We start from the raw sequence: 25,806 nt of genomic DNA on the forward strand, positions 1-25,806 counted from the left end.
GATATATTAAAATGCCTTCCAGATGTTTTTAATTATAAAAAAAAAATCTTCAAGAAAGCAGAGTAATCCACAATAAAATTTCCTCTTTTTTTAATGGCCAATAAATTAGTATATCCCAGCTTATCAAACTGCCCCATAATTCTGAGGATGACCTCTTTAAAGAAGGTCAGGCATTGAGTTAGACAGCTAGATTTGGGCAGATACAGAATTTTACCAAGAACACTTTCAGTTCCTGTTTCCAATTGAGGCTGCTCCCTGCCTGGGGCCTAGCCCGATGTAAAAGCCCATTGGCTGGAACTGCTTAAATGTCCCACACAAATATAAACACCTCCACAGTGTTGAGAAGATGAAAGGCACAGCTTATTGATATTGTATATGCTAACGTTTGGATGTGGGGCAGGAAAGACAGCCTTTAACTGCTGGTATGCAGTGCTGAATCTGGGCTGCATGAAGAGGTTTTCATTTACTGATGTTGGATGTGTGCCCAGATTGCCATAGTAGAATTTAGGAAAAAGCACAGTAAAGAGAAGAACCACAGAATGGTTTGGGGAACATCCACATGAGGCAGAAGAACAAATACATCTGAAGACTGTTTCCAGAAATGAAAGGACTAACCACTGGGGAACAGTTGTGAGCCCCCCAAATCCCAACCTGGCCCTCTACTTGAAGGTAACTGTCTGTTCATTCTAATTTTCATTCAGAGTAATAGTAAGACTGTAATTCAGCTGAAAGGGAAAGAGAGAGCGGGCAGGGCAGGGCAGGAAGAAACCTTAGCTTGCTTTGCCTGTTGTTTTAAGCTTAACAAGGAAAATAAATGTGTTTTTCTTTTACTAATGTTACCAAAAGAGAAAGAGCTTTGTGGATTAGAGACATGGTGGCTTTTTAAAATGTATCTGCTAATTATCTCTCATGTGGGACAGACCAGGAAACTTTGAGGGCATAGAGATTTTGTGACTCACAATGTAAATTTAAATTTGAATGGGTCATTGATTCACTCACTTCATAGAACATTTTCTGATAATTAACTCTCTCATCACTCTACTTCACCCCTTCTCTTTGTTTGTAACTTTAGCATATTTGCCAAATATGTGTAAATGATAACGGCTTTGGAGAGGTAGTTCATCAAAATAGGTATCTGCAGGGACATGGTGCTTGAGGAAATGTTAAATAAAGAAAATCAGACACTGTGACATGTACAAACTAGTCACACAATCCATATTTATTGAACTCCCATATTATACAAAGAAAAAAAAAAAAAGAAAGGATCCTATAGAAGGGAAAAATTGAAAGAAGTTTCACTGAATAAGAGTGAGTGGATCAACAGGAAAGCTATGGGACTACCATGGAGGTCTTCCAGCTCAAAGATTAGGAGACTGGAATTTGCAGGAAAGAACAGGAGGACTGAATATGTGTTTCAAAGGCAGAAAGGAAAATAAAAAAGATCACCAGTAAGTCAAGGACAGTTACCTGGCTACAGGCATTTAAGACTTGGGTTTTATAGACATGCACAAAATAAATTCCAGATGGGGTCAAAATGTTATTATTTGTTTCTGCAGTCAAAATATGCCTATTAGTGATGAGCAGAAGATACCAGGACAAAGGAATACAATGTGGGATTATCTATTGACAGCAGCATTGTCTGTAGTGATAGCACTATAGTAAGAAAGGAAGGATGAAGGAAAGTATAACTAATGACCATTCTTTATAATTACTTGATGCAATTTGAGTTGAAAATTTAGAAGAATCTCTGCAACAGTGTCGCATTTGAGAGAACAGATCAACAGATGATACCATGCAAAACAGGGCAAATTAGGAAACGCCCATCCTCACTGAAATGATGAGGCTTTTCTAGTTACCAAATAGCATCAACCCAATGAGTGGAGGTAAAGATTGAGGAGCTCAAGAACTGAGCTTAGTAAACATTTCATGGATTCTTTACCACTCTGCTACCTACCTGGGAAGCCCTTAGCAAACATTTACTTCTAATTTATTTCGAATTAGCCAGAAATATGCCTGATTCCCAGGTGTGCTGGTGGTAAAGAATCTGCCTGCCAATGCAGGAGATGCAAGAGACATGGGTTTGATTCCTGGATCAGGAAGGAAACAGCAAACCTGAAGTACGAAACCTCAAACCACTTCAATATTCTTGCCTGGAAAAATCCATGGACAGAGGAGCCTAGTGGACTATAATCTACGGGGTCGCAAAGAGTCAGACATGACTGACCTACTGAACACACAATACGCACAGGCAGAAATATGGGAACTACTAAAGAAGCAAGGGTTATCGGTTACTGTGGGGCAAGAATTCTCTTAGCTATTCTAGCCAGATAATGCACTGGCTGATGTGGCTTCAACCAAATTTCATCTCTTTTAGATGTAGGAAGCCCACTCTAATCATTTGAACTTTCAACTTTAGGAGGAAACCAAGTGGAACAGTTAAAGAACAACTCCCAGCCCTTCCTCCTGCTAAATCAGAACTGTACTCCACAGAGAGAAATAGCCCAGCCAGATCACTCTTGTGTACAAACAGTATTCCTCGTGTTCCCCAGTGCATGGTCCTTGCCCTAGGTAAGTTTATTGTTTTGCATTCCAGGTATGTTCTACTCAGAAATAACCTGATAATAACCTTTGCTATCTCTTTCTTCTCTTCTCCCTTCCTCTCCACCTTGCTCTCTCCATTCTAGGTGCACTGGTTTTCTTACCACTCATGGAATGCACCAAGAATACTGTTATTTTTAGATTCTCTTTGTCTATATATTCTTATCCTAGATATCTGCATGGCTCAAACTCTTTCTTCCTTGGATATCTGTTAAAATGGGTTCAGGATAGCTCCACTCCCTACCCCCGATCTTGTTCATGCTGCTTTATTTGTCTTTAGATAACTTATCACCAAGAGACAAACTACACAATTTTTAGGCTTTTTGTTTGTTTCTGCCACTTGAATGTAAACTCCATGAAAGCAGGATATTTGTCTTTTGTTCATTATTAGTCTCCCAAGCCTCAAACTGTGTCTGGCTCTTAGTAGGTACTCAATGAATATTTGTTGACTATATGAATAAGTACCCAAGGAAAAGTGCAAAATGCATTTGGACCACAGTGGTGAAAGGCAGTATCAGATGACTCATAATTAAGTATCTTTCAAACTGCCTTTTTGTACATTCACACACACACAATAGTCTTTTAATTCTTATAAATCATCAGCCAGTTTCTAAAATAGAGGATACTCAGTTAAAGTTGAAGTTTAGATAGGCAATGAATATTTTTATTATAAGTAAATTGCTTGCATTTTTTAGGGAAAAATTATACCAACTTTTTCTTTATTATTTATCTGAAATTTAAATGTAACTAGGCACTCTATATTTTATCTGGTAAGCTTATGCTGTAGGGAGCAACATAATGAAAGAGAGTTGTGTGAGATTCTTCAGAATTTACATAACTAATGTAAGACATACCAATCAGGGGGATGGCATACCATAATTCATACATACATCTCTGGCCTTCATAGCTTTGGGGCAGATTAAAGGTACTGATCTTATAGCTACACCACTCAGGGAGGTTCATTTATTTTTTTCACTTAAAAATCATTCTTGACCAATTATTTTGTAGTTTTTGAGAATCCTAAAATGTATTTAATGTTGGTGTTGCTTTTTTGCTAACCACATTCTCTCCAAAATTTCACAGAGGTCTTTGTTCTAAGTGATTCACAATGCATTATGGTGGCTATTTGGCTTTCTTGCTATCTTCTTATCAAATCTAACTTCTAATTCAAAGTTATTTATCTGAGGCATATTTCTTTAGTACTGATTATTAGCATTAATGTGGACAAGTGACTGGATTCACTTTTAATAGGCTGTAATTTTAAAATGATAATTGTATTGAAATTAAAATAACTACAAAATAGTAAAATGATTTAAGATAAATTGAAGCATGGCTTAAATGATCCTGACAAAATAAGAATGTTTAGAAGCTAAAGAGATGCTTTCATAAGTCTTAAATGTAAAACTATGAAGTTGTAAGATTCTTAATAACTTTTTAAAATTATAAATTAATTTTTAAAAAATTATTTCAAATTGTGTGCACAAAGTGTTATTAATATTTTAAGTCACACTATTTCAAAATGCCTACTTTAAAGATTCACAGAAGTGCAGTCGCCTTGTATAGGACTGTCTCTGACCTCAGAGGCTTAGAAGTACTTTGAGAGGTAGTATGAAAAGAAGTCAAACAATCACAAGAAAATTGCTCACTGTGCTGTCAAGTTTGAAAACCAAAAAACTCGAAGAATGCAGGAGTCATCATGGGATGGAACAGTTGGAAAGCTTCACTGGGAAACGGGGGTTTAATTTGTGCCTTGTAGGATGGACTGAGGGACTTCCCAGGTGGTGCCATTGGTAAAGAACCTGCCTGCCAGTGGAGAAGATCTGAGGCTCAAGTTCAAACCCCAGATCGGAAAGATCCCCTGGAGGAGGGCATGGCAACCCACTACAGTATTCTTGCTTAGGGAAGAATCTCATGGACAGAGGAGTCTGTTGGGCTACAGTCCGTAGGGTCGCACAGTGTTGGACATGACTAAAGCAACTTAGAATGCACACACAGGATGGGCTGGGAATGTATTCTTGGAGAGGAAGATGAATGTAAGGTCAAGGAATAAGCAGTATGCACAAAACTTTGAAGAGGAAAATAAGAATAAAAGTTGGAAGAGCCAGAGAACAAGGAAAAAATGGAATACTTCTATTAGGAATTGCTGGGACATGATCAGGAATAAGAAACATTAGTCATATTAGTCAGAATCTTAAGGGCCATAACACAGAATTTAAACTTAGTGTCCTGGCGTATACAACCATCGTATATATGCCCATGGCAAAAGTCAGCTCAGCAAAACTGGCTCAGCATATGTATATACCCTCCCACCCAAACTCGGAGGACAGTAATTGGCATTTTCATTTTTTGAGCGTATCTTTAAGGAAAGTTGTCTTCCTTTACAGATTTTCTAGCTTGCAGAGTTATTTCTACTCAGAATGAAGCTCCACGAACTTCTGTCTGTGGGTACAAATCAATACTTAGGTTTCTGAGAATTTCAAGTGGGTCGGTGGCTTTGTGGCCAGAAGGAAAGTCTAGTTTGATCCCACATCCTCAGCACAGGCAGGTCCCCCATTGGACAGCCACAGGGGTTCAGCCGATGCCACAGTCCTCAGATCAGGCACCAAGATTATTTTCCAAGTGCTAATCTAAGACCAGGCACACTGTTCAAAGAGATGTCACTTCTGTGCCATTCTCCCCAATGGAAGACAGAGGCATTTTTGTGAGATATATTTTTTGCCAGCTCTTCCATCAGAGAATATTTATTTGTTCATTAATTTATTTTATGAACATTGTACAAGTTACACAGTACAGTACCTTCTGATCATTTATTGCCCAGATTTACACTCTGTGACTTGATAGAAAGTGCAGCTCCGGAATGGAGCTCTCTCACTCCCCGTGTAAGCAGTTGTGCTGCGAGTCACAGGATAAAGACATTCTTTTTGGACACTGTAATTAGCACTTGTCTTATTTATACATCTCCTTTAACACTGTGTCCCTTTTAAAAATATTTTATTTCAAAATGGCTTGCAAGGAAATAGCTTGGCATGGATAAGAAAAAAAAAAAAAACAAGAAGAAACAACAAACCACTGATAAATCCATCTTTAAAAACCACAGTACAGAAATTACAAGAGTAAGTTAACATTTTATGTCTTAATCTCCTAGCACCATTGTTCACGCGTACTGTTTCTTGCAGAATATTCAAAGGGTATTTTTTCCCAGTAGACCAACTCTTTTTTGTTCACACCTTGGAAATGTTTTGCTTGTATTAAATAGCACTATTATGTTCTCAGGCACCTATATTTTGTAGGCCCAGCCTTAGTAAAGTGACTGGTCTATATGGTTTTCCTCTTCTATTATTTATTTTATCTCCTCCAACTCTTCTTTCAAACAATTAATAGTTATCAAAAGATTTATTAAATTCCTCACCAAAGTTTCCCTACTAAATGCAAAGTGGGATTCTGCCTCTAGCAGAGCAAGATGCAGTCACTCAACAGTCCAAAGATTTCTTTTCTTAATTCTTAAATGTTTCCCTTCCTCCATCCCTTGTGAGATAGGTGAGAAAAGCAATTGCCCCCACCACTTAATGCATCACAACTCAGAAACTCACTCCATCCTTGTAATTTTGAATCCCAGCCCAGCTGGCGGTTCCTGGATTTCAGACTCTGAATATGAGTTCAGAGTCTTTTAAATCAATCACTCTGAACAGTATTTCTGTCAAATGGAAATCTTTTCTTCTTTGGCAGAAAGACTTTCCTGATTTCGACTGCAGCCCTGGAGAACTGAACAGTCTCATAAATGAAACCAGGATGTAGGAGAAAAATTAAACTTGATATAATTTTCTAACGTTGTCATTGGAAGAGTCTTGTTCCATTTACTGTTCAGTAGGATGAAGGCACCTCTGTAGCCTGTAAGATTTTTCAAACAGTTCCCTCATTCCTGGCAAATGGGTTACTACAGTTTGACTAGCAAGGGGTTACTTGGAATAGGTGGAAATAGAAGGAGAAATGAAATACTCCTTGGGTTCCATTTCCCTAACTTAAAATTCTCCTTTCAATTATTAAAACACTTTTAGAATTAGTTGTTTCATAAATTTTGCTTGTTATTGCTCTTAGCAGGTTACATCCTCCTCTGAATGTCCTGTTGGTAGTGGTGGGATTGATGAGACAATATGGAATCCTCTTGGCTTAGCTATTTTTGTAGCTGCAAAAATAATACCTCTTCCTCCATTTTCCTTGGACAAGCTTTAATATCAAGCCTTAAAAATAAAGAAAAAATGTCAAAGCTCTGAAAATGATATAAAAGCTCAAATCTCTTTGGAGCCTTAAATAATAATAACAAAAAAAAGTTTATAAATTTTACTTTTCATAGAGTGCTATTCTTGACTCTTCACATATACCTTCTGTGACTACATGATCCATTGGGCCCAAGCATCAGGGTAATACAGAAATTAATGCTCCCTATATGCTCAACCTTCTACTATGCTCTTTATTTTATGTATACATGGATCTCCTATTATATAAAATAATGTAAAATATACACAGAAAGAGAGACTATAAGATTTATTAAGAAACATCCATGGAGAGGTGCTAATTTTTAACACCAAATTACGTAGAAGGAAACTTATAAATGTCATTCCCTGCCAGTTTTTATACAATGACTATGTTTCCTATAGGTTAATTTGCTCACAGTCCCCTAAATTTTCATATAATCCCTTAGATACTTTGAAATTATTGTATCTATAGACAACCATTGATTTATGGACATTAAATAAGAGATTTTTGAGCTCTCAGTCACATTGGAGTTGGTAGTTACAAAGAACTGTGAATAGCGAATAAAAAAGATTTAAACACAAATGAAGTTGAACATAGCTGACAAATTTATGGGAATAATTTGGAAATAAGTACATTCATTCATTCAATATTTATTCAACACATATTTATTGTTTACTATTATTGAATATTGAGTGCCAGGTACTATGTTAGCTATTGAAATTCAGTGGTAAGAAACAGAGACTTGGTTCTTGACTTCATGAGTTCAGGACACTGGCCTCTGAAGCAGGAAGGCAAAGTTCTTGAATCCTTTAAAGAAATGTTGCTGGACTCCATTACTATAGAATTCTGAGAGCACAGCAATAAGAAAGGAGCTCTAAGGAGCGGCCATGTAAGAGGTGTTCTTCAAGTGAACGGCTAAGAAAATTATACAAAGTTTAAGATAAACAGCAACTTGAGGATCAAATATCCCAGCCTCATTACCCAAATGAAACCTATGTTTATATTTACACCAGTGGTCAATGGCTGAGTGGAGTCCAGGACCCACCTCTCTCTTTTATTTTTTCAGAACCCATGTCGCTTGACATCCAGGAAAATACTTATCAAATGAGTGCTCTTTGAATATTTTTATAATAAAATTCCACTTTTGAGTGTGTAAGAAAGAAAGTGTTATGCATTGAATTGTGCCGCCTAATTCATATGCTGAAGTCTTCATCTTCTGTACCTTAGAATGTGACCTTATTTGGAAAAGGAGTCATTTTAGATGTAATTAGTTAAATTAAGATAATGCCTGGCTGGCATAGGATGGGTCCCTAATCCAATATGGCTGATATCCTTGGATAAAGAAGAAATTTGAAATCTGACATATGTGTACACACAGGGAGAATCCCATGTAAAAATAGGAGTTACACTGTCAAAAACCAAGGAACTACCAGAAGCTAAGAAACAGGCCTGAGACAGATCCTTCCCTAGTGCCTTCAGAAGAAGTAGGAATCTGTTGACACTTTGATCTCAGATTTATAGCCTCCAAAACTGAGATAACAAATTTCTGTTGGTTAAGTCATAATTTGTGATACTTTCTTACATAAATTCTAGGAAACTAATACAGAGGGCAGTTCCATTTGAGGTTTACTCAGTTTGCTTTTTCATTCATTTACTTATTCATAAAATAAATATTTATTGAGTACCTGCTATGTGCCAAGGAATGCACAAATCATTGGGAACACAAAGATGAATAATACCCAATCACTATCCTCAAAGTATTAAATAATTATATTGCTGGGTTCCTCCCACCCCAGTCTGGGGTCCACCTCTATCTGTGTGGTTCTTTCCCAATAAGTATGATTTATTCCTCCAATTGACTTCCACTTCTATCTTGGGCTCAGCCTCTTCACTGGAAATATATGAAACTGTTGCTTCCCAGAAGTAGTATCTCTCTCCAACCAGTGAGTCATGGACCAGGGTGGAATCCAGGCCAGTGACAGTCCCTTAGTGTGCTATTAAACCAAGCATCTCACATGTCCCCACCAGAGGAGCACAGGGAGACAGGCGCTGAGTCCCTGTCATGCTTTATCAGGGCTATAAAGTGAGTATTTAAAATTTTAAAGTTTTCAAATGAAATATACAAAAGTGGATTATTTAGCAGTTTATCAACTTTACCCTTCTGTGGCACAGGGAACAGACAATAAAATTGTTCAAAGGAGGCTTCAAAGCTACTTTCTGCCATTTTATTGCAACTTTAAAGAGGACTAAAAACAAAGCCCCTGGTAGGCCCCTGGCTGGCTCTGTGCTACCACTCCTGACAGAGCCTGTGTATTCCTACAGCTGATGCTGCTGGAGTCAGGCCCTCTCTGCCCTCACTGGGACCACACGGCCATGGCTTCCAGAGCTGTGTCTGTGACAACCAGAAACCAGAGGAACTGCAGGAACTCTGGCCCACTGAACAAACAGTGGAGCAAGTTGCCATGCAGTTGTCCCTGCTTCACAATTACCTGTTCCCTACCTCCATTTCCCAGTGACTGTCTGACCCAAAGGTCCCTGTCCCAACTGACATAGCAGCCACTTCCACGCAGAGGACAGTAAGAACAAATTTAAAAGGAACACAAAATTATAAGGTTATATCCCTTCAGTATTTTCTCTCTCTGAGTATGTTAGGAGTCTCACATATACACTTACAGGAAAGGAGGGAAACAAAGCGTATTTCTCCTGAATTTTGAGGAACAGCCATGCGATTTATGGGCTTCCCAGGTGGAGCTAGTGGTAAAGAACCTGCCTACCAATGTAGGAGATATAAAAAGATGTGAGTTTGATCCCTAGATGGAGAAGATCCCCTGGAGGAGGACATGGCTTCCCACTCCAGTATTCTTGCCTGGAGAATTCCATGGACAGAGGAGCCTGGCAGGCTACAGTCCATAGCATTGCAAAGAGTCAGACATGACTGAAGCAAGTGAGCAAGTGGCGCTATTTATGCTTCTAGAAATCTCACTGGGAAAAGCCCGAAAGATGAACTTTTAAGTAAATTTATGAGGGTCTTATTATCCATGGTGTTAGTACAGTTGCTATTTTTTACTTGAGGCCAACTCCCTTTAAATCTCACCTTTTTATCTAGAAAAATAAAATATAGGCTCATAACGTCCAGAGTATCTTTTAGATGGCAGAAAAGGAGCCAAGAGGTCTAGTGCACCCCAGATCTCTTTGGGCCTCTTGGCCCTTCTTTATTTTTGTTTTATTGTCTCTTCTCAGCTGCAAGAGAGCATAATGGGAAGCTGAAATATTTTCCCCCATGGGTTTATAGAGGACTTCCTGGAATTAAGTGTCTGCCACAGTGGGTACCATCCTCTCACCTACCAGTCTACTTACAGCAATGGGAGCATCTACAGCTGGACCTAGAAAGTAGGTGACCCCAAGTACAATGCAGAGAAAAATCCAGTTTCCAGAAAATGGCTGCGATCACATAAAGGAAAGAAAATTAAGGGAGAGATTATTGTTACAGTTATGGAGTCATTCATTTATTTACTTATCCAAAAGTATTTATTGAGCACCTACTATGTGTTGGGTTTATATTACTTTAGGGATGGTATAATGTTGCACAAAAACAAGCATACTTATCATCCCCACAGGTATCACAGTTTGATGAGAAGGAGGCATCCATCAAATAATGATGTAAATAGATTAATTAAAAGCACAAATATAACTTCTGTGAAGGATAATTATGAGTGATATGTGGGCATAAAATGAGCCAGTTTTACCTAGTCTGGGTAGAGGTAGTGGTGAGAGGGTCTCAAAGAAGCTTGCCTGAGAAAGTAATTATTGAACTAAGGTTTAAAGAAATGGTAGGAATCAATTACACAGCTAGATTGGAGGTGGGGATGGGAATGGAGTCGGGACCATTCCAGGCAGAGTGTAGGAAGAAGTCAAACATCCTGTGCCAAAGGAAGAAGGGCACATTTAAAGAACTTACCTGAACACCTGGAGAGAAAGGTGTGAAATGAAGCTGGGGTAGTTGGTAGGAGGCAGCCAGTCCATGCAGGGCTTGGCAGGCCCTACTAAAGCCTTGGAAGTGATCCAAAGAGCAACGCAGTGCCACTGAAAGGCTTAAAACACAGAGAGTAACATGAGGAGAAAACCATTGTTCTTGCTAAGATCAGGTGGAATTAGCTGCAACCTACAAAAATTTCATGCTACTCCGAGCCCGGAGTCACATCTCTAGAAATCCAAAATAATCCCAGTTTACCACGGGAATCCTAAAGGCTCAAACTAATTTTATTTTCTTGAACATTGATTGGATAACTTCATATTTTCCAATAAAGGAGATGGCAAATAGCTATTTAGAAATGCAGCAATTTGGACTTCACACCTAGCAAAGATTAGCAACTAATAATAGATTTAGAAAACAAAATGCTCCATTTGGAATATCTCAGCAGAGCCACCTGCTAAGAGAACAAGTAAAACTTTTTCACTATATTTCTGTATTACCTTTAATTTGCTTCAATATCTGTCCCCAACTTCTAATACACTATATACTCTAGGCTATCAAAAATAATCAAAAGTGATAATAATATAAGTTGTTTACTTTCAGAAATAATGAGCTGATTCATAACAACAGAGCAATAACCACACTTCCATGTTACTGGCCAAGAAAACCTGGCTATTACCCAAACTTGGGTAAATCACACCACAAAACACATGTTAATTTTGGCTGCCCCTCCTTACTTAATGAAATGTTTATTTCAAATTATCTGAGTTCCCTGCATTCATTTTCTCTCCTCTTCAATACACTGTGGATTGACGGTTCGTTTCAAAACTTGAATCTACTCATGCCATTTTGCCTGCTACGAAGCCTTCATTGGCCTTTCCATTGTTTAGGGGCTGAAGGTCAAACTCTGAAACATGGCCATGTACAAGGCCCTCTGTGGCTCAGAGTCTGATAATCTGTAGCCTCACCTGGTACAATGCTGCTGAATATTTTCTGTGCCCTGCACTCCATGGGAGGGAAAGCAGTGCTCTGAACAAAGATTTAGCTCCTCTCCTGAAGAGGAGCATCATTCCAGAGAGAAGTTAAGTTACCATACATGGATTCCATTAATGCTATGTAAATGGGCAATTTTTTACAGGGTAAATGCAGGATACCCGCAGAACGCATATGACCAACACTTAATCCAGGCTCATAGAACCTGAGAAGTTTTTCTGAATTTGGCGTCATCTAATATGCAGCTTCAGAAGTGACCTACACAATTTAAAACTTCATTATATACAGTCTCTCTTTTTTTTCTTCTGTGGTATAATTTTGTTTCCCAAATCATATTGAAAACTGCTTGAAGGCAAAGAACATGACTCTGATATATCTTGAACATTGCCCATATAGTGCTGACCACATGGTACGTGCTTCTAAATACATGTTGACCAATTAATAGGACAGTAAATCCTTACTGTGTGGGGCAAGGGAGGGAGTGGGAAAACACTGGATCCACCAAATCAACTCGGAATGAAAAGCGTGGTTATGTGGACTGGGCTGGCACAAAGACAAAGCTCTATTGGTACTTAATTTTTTTTTTTTTTTCTCACAATTTAACAGTGATAATGATATAATGACTATATGATCTAATTGGCAGGTAGGAGCCAGAAAAAGACCTCACTAACTCACACTAATGAGAGGGAGGCCCACTGCAGTCCGACTGAGGTTGCTCTTAGTAATTGATTTTCTATTTTTAAAATATGTGCTTAGTTCACTCTCGCCAACATACACACGATTTGACTGCAACACAGAATACACTTTGTTCTTTCATTTTGTCAAGTGCAGTTGCATTTTAATTATTTATGATAATACTTAATAGTATATTAGTAAGTGTCCTGTAGTGTGGCATGTAAAAATAATGAAGTCTTAGTAATAGGAGAAGATGATAGAGCTCTCAGCTATTAAATCTTTGCTGAGAAGTGAAGTGAGACTGCGGGGTTCTTTGTGAGAATTGGGGTTTGAAGATTAGGGAAGTGAAAATTAGCAAAGTTTTTCTAAATTACACTTATAAAGTATATAGACGGTGATATTTTAAAATGAATTGAATATGACTAATGTGTTTGACTATGACAAATATGTTAAGATACATGTTTCTTTCATGTGGGCTGGTTAGTAGATATTAAGACTTAAAAAAGGAATAGACCTCAGCTGGTTTTCTACTTCGTGGCATACTTTTATATGCTTTATTTTTATTTCTGACTCCCACAAAACACATTCTATCTCCATATTATTAAGAATAATTTGAGCATGTGAAGGTTTTTTAAATTTCAAATTAATCTTTCTTGTGGTTATGGATGGAATTATAATCATTTCCTGAGGAACAAATAAGATAAATGTTTTAAAAGTTATATAACTCTTGACTTCGTAATTTTGTTATTGGTATATTTTACATAGTTTCTTTTTTTTTTTTACTTAAATATTCTGTTACATCCAACTTTCCAATTCTAAATTCCAGAAATAAATTTTACAAGATTCAGTTGAATAAACGTCTGCCAGAAGACTCCACCAAATTCTATGTCCAAGTAGTTCCCCATCCCTCGCCCAAAAGGGCCCTCATTCTCTGCAGCAGAGCTTTTGTTCTTCTCTACCATTTTAGAAGTGTTTGCCCAGTTACTTTGTCCCGGTAATTGCAAATGTTTCCCAATCCATTTAGGGCTTTCTTTGCAGACCATCTCTTCCCTTTCTTTGAACAGCAGCTATTCCTTTCCTTCCAGTTTTGTCCTCATTCCCTTGATCTCTCACAACTCATCCCTCATTCTCTTTAACATCCTCATTCTAATTGGCCCTATTCCCTCACCCACCAGTTTTATGAGTTCTTTTTTCTCACCTTGCACCACACTCACAGAAGACTGAAAGAAAGGCTTTTATCCTATTACTAGCATATTGAGAATATCTATGTTTTGGGGTTGCACATTTAAAGTGGCCAATTTTTATTGTAGCAGTGTAGTTGCTTTAAGTTTGTTGGTGAAAATAAGAATTAAATGCTCACAGTAAGACTCATCATGGAAAGTATGATCTATTATATTATAAAAATAAAAATTCAGAGATAAAGGAGGTCATCTCTATTTTAAGGACTAACACATAAGGCAAACTTGCAAATAAATATAAAAATTATTAACCAAGGTGAATATTTTGGCAACTCATTTTTTATTTATGTATTTTGTTTATAAAATGAAGTGGATATATATAAATATATTTATATATGCAAATAGTTGATAATGACATCAAATAGTTGAAATAACTTATCTGAAAACTTGGTTGTAAGAATTTATGATACCTTTCATGAACAGGGAAAAGATATTCAAGGCATGGTGTCTAAAGAACATGGCTAGCATAGTTAACTTAGGAAATATGACATATCAGGCTTCCCAAGTCAAGGTCCAGGGCCCCAGGCCAATGGACAACTCATGGAGGTAGAGAATACAAGATGGTCTATACTTGTGAGAATACTTCAAGAGGTTTAGTGATGGTTGCAGTGCCTCTGTCATAATACTTGCAATTGGGGCAGATGTTCTGTGAAACAAAACAGTAGAGCAGATTCAGATTCAGGGCTAAGCTATCTCAGAACAGGAATTTTTAAGACAATGGGCAGAAACTCAGAAAGAAGTCAATTAAAGAACTTAGGCACATGAGGAAAAGCATTAATTCAGGTGCTCAGTGGTCATTATGGAGCACTGGATCCTTAGTCTAATTAGTAGCACACAAAACATAAGGGTACAGTGGTTAGGGCTGGAATGATTAGATTCCACTGAACTGGGGTTGTGCCAGAAAAATACCACCAACTCTGATTCCAAACCGCTTTGGAAACTATGGTGAATGCCACTCCTCAGGAGAAGTAATTAAGAAACACAACTAGATAAGAGAATCAGAAACTGAAGAGCAGCAGTTTCCAAAGTGAAATATCTGCCCATATATCTATCCATTTTTGTACACAAATAAATATGCATTTTTGGACAACTGTACACATATACCAATATCGCTATTCTCTATCTTGCATCAGAGAATTTTGTGACATAAAGGGTCTAGACTAATCCATAGAAATATCACTCTTTTATATATGAGTGCAAATGCACCCAGACAGCTTTGAAATTTTATATATTCCACATTCTAGTGCTGTCCGGTTTTCAAAGCACACTAGGTACACACTATAGCACAAAGTGGGAAATACTTTTTTGACAACTTTCATTTCTAAGCAATGACAGGCTAGATAGCTTGAACACTCTCCCAACAATGGAATATCTATAAATTTTAGAAAAATATATTTCACACATTTTTAATGCATAGGCCAGATCACAAGAAAGACAGGGGAAACCCCATGGTTCAAAAATAGATAGTAAATTGACCAGCAGTGCAGTGAGCTGGAGCTGATACTTCAATGCTGGTAGGAAAGGGTACTAGTCTCAGCAACCAACGGAAATACCTAGAAGTCCTAACAAGGGAGAGAGTCAAAACTCAGATCTCATTTATAAATCTGGAACCAGACAGCATAGATTTTAAAATCCTTCCCTCTTACATAAGAAAATGATAAATATGCTTTTCTAGGTAAATATAAACTCTAATAAGAAAAAAAGTGCATACTTTAGATTTTTAACCTAATGCTTTCTTCAAGTGGGGGCACTTTAAAATTTATACTATCAATGTGAGCAAGGATCCCCTCACAATAAGAAATTTATGTCATAGACCGGGTCTGGGATGCTGTGTACAAGCAAACACAAAAACATTTATGGAGGAATAGATCTGAAATGTGCTAAATATGGTTCTGATAGATAAATTTCTATTCAAAATGAGCTCACAACTTAGACTTTACTAAAAATTTCATGTTAGAAAATAATTAATCATAAACAAGAGTGATCACATATAGGAAACAGGATTATACATTCTACTCTCACATAAATTTAGATACTATAAAATTACTGGGTTTAAAATAACTAGATTTTTAAAAGGCAATTAGAATATGATAAAAGAATACAATACTATAAGAAGACTAGGTTGCTATGTTAAGAAAGGAAAAATAACATTTTAAAAAATTAAATATAATCATTGAAAATATAAAACTAATGGTCTATTTAAACAAAAGATTAGATCAAGCTAAAGAGAGAATTAGGAAATAGGAATACAGATCTCTGGAAATTAGTGCAGCATAGAAAGATAGAGAAAGGTAATATGGTGGAGAGTTTAACAGACATAGAGGATCAAATACAAAAAGTCAAACATGTATTCCAAATGAGTTCAGAAGAAAAGAACAGGGGGAATGGAGAAATATAATAAAATAAAATATGAAATGATAATTGAGAAATTCTTCCAAAATTGATGTGAATATGATTTGTCAGATTCAGGAAGTACTAGTAGTCTCAGACATGATAAATATAATTCAATCCATGCTTGGACCATAGAGAAATTTAAGAACACCAATTTTTTTTAAAGTTTATAATAAAACTATAATGATAGAATTATCAATAGCAACACTAAATGTCAAAAGATATGAAGCAATGCTTTCAGTATGTTGAAACCAAGCAGTTATCAACTAGAACTGTATGGTGTTGTAATCACTACATAGATATGGATGAGCTCTCCCCACACAACTTAGCTCAGATATCATGACTTATGCTCATACTTACACCAAAAGGTGTAAGTACGAAAAGCTTTGTTAATCATAGAATGAGGCTATATGGAAAAAGCAGACTCAGAAGCCATTCTGAAAATGACTTGAAGGAGGAGGGAAAGGTAACTCTCTTAATGATGGTTATGTAGTTAGAGGCTGAGGTGTGGATTTCCTTGAATGATCCCAGTTTGCTTGATTTGAACTTTCTGTCTCCACCAAGGGAGGGTGCCTACATAGCCAGGTAAAGTTGTATTATGTCCCTTTGAAGGTGAAGGCAACCTGTGACTGAGAGTCTGTTGAAACAGGCACAGGATAGATCTAGCCAAATCTAGGACTGAAAAGGACTTATCAGTTGCTGATTGTATGGGGTCAGTAATTTAAATAATATTGAATATGAGAACTACAGTATTACAACTTCCCTGGTGGCTCAGATGGCAAAGCGTCTGCCTACAATTTAGGAGACCCGGGTTCAATCCCTGGCTTGGGAAGATCCCCTGGAGAAGGAAATGGCAACCCACTCCAGTATTCTTGCCTGGAGAATCCCATGGACGGAGGAACCTGGTAGGCTATAGTCCATGGGGTTGCAAAGAGTTGAACACGACTGGGCGACTTCACTTCCACTTTTCACAGTATTAAACTGCAGTAATCCATCCTAGGTGCTATTTATTCTTTCCAGGTTAAAAACAAACTAAATTGGATTTTTAAATAGAAAAATCCAGTGGTAATAAATGCTCTTTCTCTAAATAGGACTTGTATAATAGGTTTCAACCCTTGAAAGCTTTATTTTAATTTTTATTGAGTGTTTAAACTATTTTAAATCAAGGATGGGAAGGTGAGGATATCCTTCAGGTCTTTTTGTCAAGCCAATTGAAAGTACCAAAGACTTAATTTAATTTTAGTTTATTATCATTGGGTTAGAGTATTTGTGTCCATTATGGGATAGTTTAGGGCAATGAGTAATATGGCTCTGAGAGATTTAAGCACAGCAATAGTTCCAATGTTTAATCTGTGTTATACCAGTGAGTATTCTATTTTATGTTCAATAAATCCCCTAAGATTGAAGGTAGTGTTATGTTTAAATTTAGTGGAATATCCATGTATAACTGTAATTTGAGTCCCAGCAGTGACTTAAGCCATGAAAGTTTGCCAATTGATATATATCACTAGATGTCAAAGTTAATTCAGAACCTTTACTATAGAGGTACCAAAACCAATTACACTCTCTTTTTGTTGTATAATTTCTTTCAGTAAAATTGAAATTCCAATTAGGTCAACATATGGAACTCTGTGTCAGTTTTTTGTTTCCTTACCATATATCCAGTCTTATAAAAATGTATTTATTTGTTTTTTGTGGCTATTATATAACCTCTAGAGTATATATATAATAATACTAGCACCATCAGGGCTCGGGTTTTCCCTCATGGTAACGGTTGAATTAACCACTTGGCTGTGCCACAGGGTTGTCATAGGTGTTATCCTTATAACCCTCAATATCAGGATATCTTTTTGGTGACTGAGACACAGCAGTGGCAAAGGAATTTTTTCGGGTCTCAGTGAGACATCTGATTTTCAAAGCATGAACCTCAAATGCCACAGGGTGAATATTCTTATGAGTGATCACCCAATAGGTCTGTGTACTCCACAAGGCATCGGTCTTTCCCCTGAGAGCTCTGTAGAATGTAAACCAATACTTGGTTAAGAAACAAACCCCAAAACCACAAGGTGAGAGTCATTCCCTTTATCTTAGCATCAGTCAAGACTCATACTGATGTCAAGACAGACAATTCAATCTGAGACATTCAAATAGGCCTGTGTTAAGCACCCAACCCTAGGCCACTCTCCAGAGGACCCCAATCCAATATGATTGCCCTTAAATACTAATTATCAAAACTTTCAAATTAGGTTCAGGAGGACTCGGCACACACAGTACAAAGAAGCACAGTTCAAAGTGCAAGCTTGCCAGCAAGCAGCTCCACAACTAAAAGAACATGCTAGTCAGCAGGCAGCAGTGCCATTTATCAAGAAAAGAAATAACCTTTGATGGCAAAGTTATTGCCTAGATACCTTGCTTACTGCACTGATTATTGTGTGACTCCTCAAAGAGAGACTGGATCCACCCCAACCCCAAATTTAGTTCAGATGTTGAAATGAGTGCTGCACAGACACTAGGAGGATATGGGCAGCTTTATTAGTCTCATAATGAGGCATTCTGGAGAATGCAGGGCAGGTTCCCACGAGGGTCCAAACATGGCTTGAGAGCAAAGAGCAGTAAATGGCTTAGGGTTCATGGTGGTTATGGACTGGATATGGCATCAGGGTCCTCTCGCTTGCATCACATTTGCATGGTTTGAGCTTCCTGTTCACATTTGCACTGTGTGAGCTTGCTGTTGGCTCCAAAAGAAGGAGCACCCAGGCTTTCTTATTTATTAGCTTTCCCAGATGTGCAGCAGAGAGAGAGGTGCAAGTGGTGGAGCTTGAAAGGAGTCAGCAGTCAAGCATCAAATATGGACCCAAATTCAATTACATATGCTTACTTAATTATTATTAAAAGTGGGGATAAAATAAAATATTCTTATGAAACAATAGCTGAGTTTATCTTGATGAAGGATGTACTTCGAATCAAACATAAAGAAGTTCAGAGGAAGGTCGGAGATACATGATGGAATGTTGAGTCAAAGAGAAGGAGAATGGTGGTAATGGTAAAAACTATGATGACAGCCAGCTCTTTCCCAGTCCACTGAAGTTGTTTAAACTCGTTGACTTATTTGATAACATTTATAGAACACTATTTTAGTTGCTGACATTGTAACAGTATACAAGGTAAAGAGTGTCCCAGATCTCACTGACTTTACCTTCTTCTGGAGAAGAGAAAGCTAAGTGCATTCAGCTGACTGCTCTGCTGCTTCTGCAAGTTCTTGTGGTCTCAGCATCATATTCTGTTGGTTCCCATGCTTTGATTTTACAGGTTATTCACCTCAGGTGCTGCTGCACATCTATTGCTCTGCTACTTCTCACAAAACAAAGTGTGCTGGGGATCAAGTTCACAGAGCTTCAGGCTTCTACCCTGAGTCAGGTGAGAGGGCAACTCAGTTCCTGAAACAACCACCAAACACTTTAAGCTGGGATTCAAAACTCTCTTGAAGTCACTGAAACATTTATGGATCAACAAGCAATGCTGAAGTTCCCGTGCTGTGTGCTTAGTCGTGTCTGACTCTTTGCAACCCAATGGACTGTAGCCCACCAGGCTCCTCTGCATGGGATTTTTCAAGCCAGAATACTGGAGTGGGTAGCCTATCCCTTCTCCAGGGGATCTTCCCAGCCCAGGTATCAAACCCAGGTCTCCCGCAATGCAGGTAGATTCTTTTTTTTTAATTGGAGGCTAATTACTTTATAGTATTGTGGTGGTTTTTGCTATACATTGACATGAATCAGCCACAGGTGTTCATGTGTCTCCCAGTCCCAAACCCCCCTCCCACCTCCCTTCCCTTCCCATCCCTCTGGGTTGTCCCAGTGCTGCAGTTGGATTCTTTACTGTCTGAGCTACCAGGGAGGCCCAAAGTTCCTAGTTAAACAATTTAAAATTAATTATTCCTTATTCTGTCCTCCCAAAGAACTTTTTCCTACCTCTTTTTTAGGCTTCCCCCCCACCCCAGTTTACTGGAATTATTCATCCTACCCTTTGACAGCCACTAAATCATAATGCTAAAGATCATGATTACTGAATTTAGAAGATCTAAACTTGATTCCTGGATTGCTTCTTTATTGGCTATGTGCTCTTAGGAAAAATGACTTAATTTTTCTCAGCCTCAGATTCCTTTTCTACAAAAAGGGAACACTAATAGTACTTAAACACTTAGTGTGGGGAAGATTAAAAGTGACACAGCCTGTTTGAGTTTCACTCAAAGAGTGGCACAAATGACAAAAGCAATGGCAGCAAATATTATTGATCTGTTTCTCATTAAACTGTCAGCCTTTCCAGGTGAGAGAATGTCTTATGATCTGCTTGTTAGGTCAACATCCCCTAGCATTGTACTATGTACATCGCCATATACTGATACACGACTCAATCAAATTAACATCTATTTTTAAATTCAAATTCAGATTGAATACTGCCACTGACTGGATTTATTTTCTCTCTGCTTCACATGCCCTTTTTGCTTTATCTCAATGCTGTGTCAGTTTTTTGTTTTTCAACCTTTTTGTCTTCTAAATCTCAAGAGTCATGAAAGTCCCAAGAAATAGGTGAGAAAAATAAGATTAAAAAATAAAATCTTTCCATAAAGCAAAGTAGTCATGGAATGTAAATGGAATTTCATTTCAGAACCATATTAGAATAAGGATTGCTAGGCATCAACTCCTAACTCCTTGAATGACTGTCACAGCAACGGGCCTCCCTACCAGTTACCCAGCAGAGGGTGGGCTAGCATGGAGGTATGCTGTGTGCAAGGGTAGTGAACTGTAGCACTCGCCTGGGTGAACGTAGACCTGTCCTTATGTGACTGTGTTCCCAGGGTCTGGCAAACCTATCAGGATGTTCTGTCTCCACACTGATTTCTTGAGTATAAAACTTCAAATTCCCTCACAGTGACTACCACTACCTGATGAAATCAATTAAGCTAGCAGCACTATCTGCTGAAAACTGACTTAACAAAGACACAGAGGGAGGGAAAGGCAGGGTAGCACAGACAAAACAGAAAAACAGGGAACTGGGTTCTTCTGTTCTCGTTCTGCTTCTAGAAGCATTAAGTTCCATCTATGTGATCTTTTACTTTGCTTTGAATCACTGCTTCCCCAGTAACTCGGAACAACCCCCTACTGGGCCCCATTCCTTAACCTCACTGAGTGATTACAGTGAATACTGTGGTTAATGGTTTCTGGAAAGACGGTATCTATCAGCATCAGAGTGTACACATTTGGGCCTAAATATTGAGAAACCGTAGGTATGTAATGCAAAGCCTGGGTGTGCCTGCCTGTAGAAAGGAGATCATTAGGATTAATCTTTTACCAAGTGACTAATGAGAAGGGAACGAGGCCCTTTTCTCTCTGACTCGGCAGAGATTTTGTTCAAACTTTCAAATAGGTCTCTTTGGAATGAGGCTGGTCACAGGTGAAGACTCTCCTTAAGCATATGGAACTTAAAAACTGTGGTTTTTTTTTTTTTTTTTTTCCTAACTTTTGTATACTCTAGCAAGTTCCTGAAAATCAAATGGCAGAACCTAAGCAGAGGACCGACTGCCAAAACGCATGCCCAGTTGGGGAAAAGTGTGTGGGGAATCATCCAGTATGCTTTGAGAGCTTCCAGCCCAGCCTGGTAGAACTCTGTATTACCTTCTGTGCCTGAGCTCTGCCAGACTTTTGTGTGAAAAAGCATCTTTATGAAGCAGTACATTTGTTACGTTGTATCTGCAAATCCTTTCTTTTCACCTTGGTCTCTGCTTTTAACATGGGCGGTATGACTTCCTCTCTTGAGCTGCCCTTAGAGGAGAGACCCAAAAGAAATAAAGCAGGTGAGGGTACCAGGGAGACTTTCATAGTGGGGGGGGGGGGGGGGGTGCATTTTTTTCTGCTAAAATTAGCATTAGACAATAGGAATTTTTTGTACAACTTCTCTAGTTGGCTAATAGAAGTCAAATTCTTTTCCAGGGTAATGTATTTGTTAACCCCATTAAAAAGGGGGGAAAACTGCTGCTTTATCAATAAAAGCATTCCAAGCTGAATACCTACACAAAGAAATTTTCAGTATAATTTATGGCATTTCATCATGTTGAACTGCATTTCAAGTAATTCACCCCGGCAGTTTTACTCTCAAAATGGAAATCTTTGTACTTCTCTTGCCTTCATCACATAAAATGAGCTTGTGATCAACTGTAGTCCATATACTCGATAATTTGTCTGACTGGATAGGGTTATTAGCAATTTAAGAAATAAGCCCATTTGGATTTTCAGAGAGAGTTAAATGAAATAGGAGATTGCTATGATGATCTCTTAAAAATTACAATATAACACACAGAAGTGAGATTTAAGTAACAAGATTTTCCATATACCAGTGAAATTCAAGCTCAAATTCCATTGACTAATTTCCAGGGATTAAGTGATCCATATTGAAGTCAATGAAAAATACATCTTACAAAGCTGAGAGGTCAATTCAGTTCAGAAAAATAGACCAAATGGCACACTATCTTTATAGAGATTCTGAGGCTAAAATGCATCCAAACCAATTGGATGAAAGATTTCATAAGATCCTCCAGATCGGTCAGAGTAAAGTGAATAGTGGTAGTCACAGCCTGAGGATTCTCGAGGTTCAACTGATAGAATGTCAGACCTGTAAGGCACTCAAGGATTACTTAGCACAACCTCCTAGTTTTATAAAGAGGAAACTGAGGCTTGAGGAGATTAAGTGACTTGGCTAGCACCACTCAGCAGGCTATGTAGGTGCCCACCCCCTATATTTCAGATGGATATCTCTGTAACTCTCCCATCAAATTCTTTCAGGAATTAATGATTTTCTTGAGTTGGTTTCCTTTAATTTTATATTGTGTAATGGGGATGAAAATATAGGGTAAAATGCTGATACAGAGAATTTTCAAAATTGGTACTATTTTCAACTTTTATTTTGCCTCTTGAGACATTGCATAGAGGCAGATAGCATTCATTTTATATTTGGGTTCAACTTTTCAATTTACAAAATATTGCATATCTAAGACTTGCTAATAATATAAGCTACTTACTGTTTAATCCATTTACAGATACATTATTAGGGTGGGCAAAGTTACATGACATTGCCAAGGTCAGGTAACCAGGCAATTAAGAATTAGGAACTTGAACCCAGTACTTTTTATTGTTTACAACTTGTAAGTTGTTCATGGATAACTAAGGGAAAGGGATCAACTCATAAAGTTCTGAGTAAAGTACTTCTGAAACTGAAGTAGTCATTTGTTATTTTCTTGTAAGAACTTCACTTGATGGCTAAAAGCATGAGATGTAGACTCAAACAGAAATGCTACCTCTACCTTAAACTAGTTTAAGGACATTGGTTAGGTGATCTCTTTAAACCCCAATTGTCTCATCTGTTTAATGGTGATAATAACAACCATAGGTTTTATATAGCTATTAAGTGGATAATATATGTAAAAACAGTGTATCTCATTGTTTGGCTTACAATAAATACTGTATGCTATTATTCCATACTATTATTCTGAGTTTATACTGTCAGCAAGACAAGTAAGGCTTCTCTTTTGTCATTAATATATGAAGATGTATATATATATATATATATATATATATATATATATATATATAATTTATTTATATATGATTATATATAGATGACTTCCCTGGTGGCTCAGATGATAAAGTATCTTCCTGCACTGCAGGAGACCCAGGTTCAATCCCTGGGTTGGGAAGATCCCCTGGAGAAGGAAATGGCAACCCACTCCAGTATTCTTGCCTGGAGAATCCCATGGACGGAGGAGCCTGGTAGGCTACAGTCCACGGGGGTCGCTAAGAGTTGAACACGACTGAGCAACTTCACTTTTCATATATCAATAGAGATAAAGTATATATGAGCTTCAATAAACTTTCAGTAATTATCCTTTATACCTTTCAGAATGCAATCCCCTTAAGAGCAAAGACAGTTGTTTTGTCTTTGATGTAGAATACAAGGTATGGAGAGCCATATATACCCAGAACCCGGTATATTTTTTGGAAGAGAATAGTTGTTCAATAAACAGTTTTTATTGTTGAAGTAGAGTTTAATATTGATTTTGAAAATAATTCCTACTCTTGACTGACTGGCTGATTGGCTTGCTTATATTTATTTATTTATGTGTCTGGAGTTTGAGATGAGATGTATGAATTTGATCATTTGTTTTAAGGTCTCAGTTCCCACATGATGCTCATATGGAGCATCTTCTTCTGCAGCTGTTCCTCTGATGTTTAAAGTTATAGTATATAAATCTTACAACATGGTTTCTAGCTCCTTATCTAGCAATAATCTACCTAGTCCAGTGGTAGGGAAAAAATTGGCTGTGTTGAACATACTGAGGATATGCTTACTGTGCTTTTTTAAATTTAAGGGTTTTGATGATACACAGTTTTTAATCTATACACTAACTTTGACTACCTTATAAGATCCAGCTCAACTGTTCAAAAAGTGATATTTTTATTTTACATTGCATTAAATTTTTGTTTATAAGTGAGACAGACATTTCCTACAACCATTTGATGAGGAAAAGAAAGATCTGGCCCAGTTTGTAGATATTTCTTCATGATGTTCAGGCACCACCCAAAAGTAAGCAGCTGTAGCACCACAGTCCCTTTCTCGGACATCCTTAAGGACCATGATAAAGGGAAACCCTACCAGTGGGCAGATCTTTGAGTAGGACACATTGGAAGAAGAAACGGCAAGAGGTTAAGAGTCTATATAGATTCATGCACTGTGGCCAATGGTTTAACTAAATTGTTAGAGACTTAGAAAGAACATGATTGGAAAATTTGCAATAAGAAATATGGGTAGGCTTCTCTGAATGGCAAAATAAAAAGTGAAAATATATTTGTCCCATGTGAATATTCACCAAAAGGTGATTATAGTAGAAGAGAATTTTATTAATCAAGTGGAAGGATGGCCCATCCTGTGAACATCAATAAGTCTCTTTCCCCAGTCACCTCTGTTATTGACACAGGGACTCATGAACCAGCTGGCCATGGAGACAGTGATGGAGATTATACATGGGCTCAGCAACATAGACTTACATTCAACCAACACTGACTTCAGCCACTGTTAAGTGTCCAATATGCCAGCAGCAGATACCAATACAGAGTCTCTGATATGGTACCATTCTCTAGAGTTATCAACCAGCTACCTCACTAACTACATTGTACCGATTTTATCATGGAAGGGGCAATGCCTTATTCTTACTGAAATGGACACTTATTCTGAGGATGGGTTTGCCTGCCTACATATAAAACTTCTGTCAAACTACCATCTGTGTTTGTATAGAACTATATAATGTCATGGTATTCCATATAGCATTGCTTATGATCAAGGAACTAACTTCAGAGTAAATGAACACGAGAAAGGAATCTTAGACAAGGGAGGAAGCACATGCATAGATCAGAGTGTATTCAAAAGCACAGAGGCAGGAAAGGCTATGATATATTTGGTGACTGCCAAATCTGAAGGCCTATTTGTGATGTAGAAGCCTATTGAGGAGTGATGGGAATTGAGACTGACTGTCTGAGACTCAGACAAAGAGACTCAGCCTTCTAAGAGGCTGGCAGGAGGACAGTCTGAGTAGTTATGCTGTCATCTTCAGAATCACCTCTTCCTCTGTCATTAGTC

At 37.8% G+C, this 25,806-nt stretch overlaps 1 long non-coding RNA gene across 2 annotated transcripts in view; it reads left to right on the forward strand.

Annotated features, from left to right (window-relative positions):
• The first annotated feature begins 358 nt into the window (after positions 1-358).
• The window catches only part of LOC133040245 (uncharacterized), a 118,885-nt gene continuing 93,437 nt past the window's right edge, over positions 359-25,806 (forward strand). For both annotated transcript variants that reach the window (XR_009688928.1, XR_009688929.1), the window contains exons 1-2: positions 359-669; positions 2,417-2,568. This is a non-coding gene — a long non-coding RNA (uncharacterized LOC133040245). The remainder of the gene's footprint in view (positions 670-2,416; positions 2,569-25,806) is intronic.

This window comes from Dama dama, chromosome 20, assembly GCF_033118175.1.
Source record: "Dama dama isolate Ldn47 chromosome 20, ASM3311817v1, whole genome shotgun sequence".
Classification (NCBI taxonomy): Eukaryota; Metazoa; Chordata; class Mammalia; order Artiodactyla; family Cervidae; genus Dama; species Dama dama.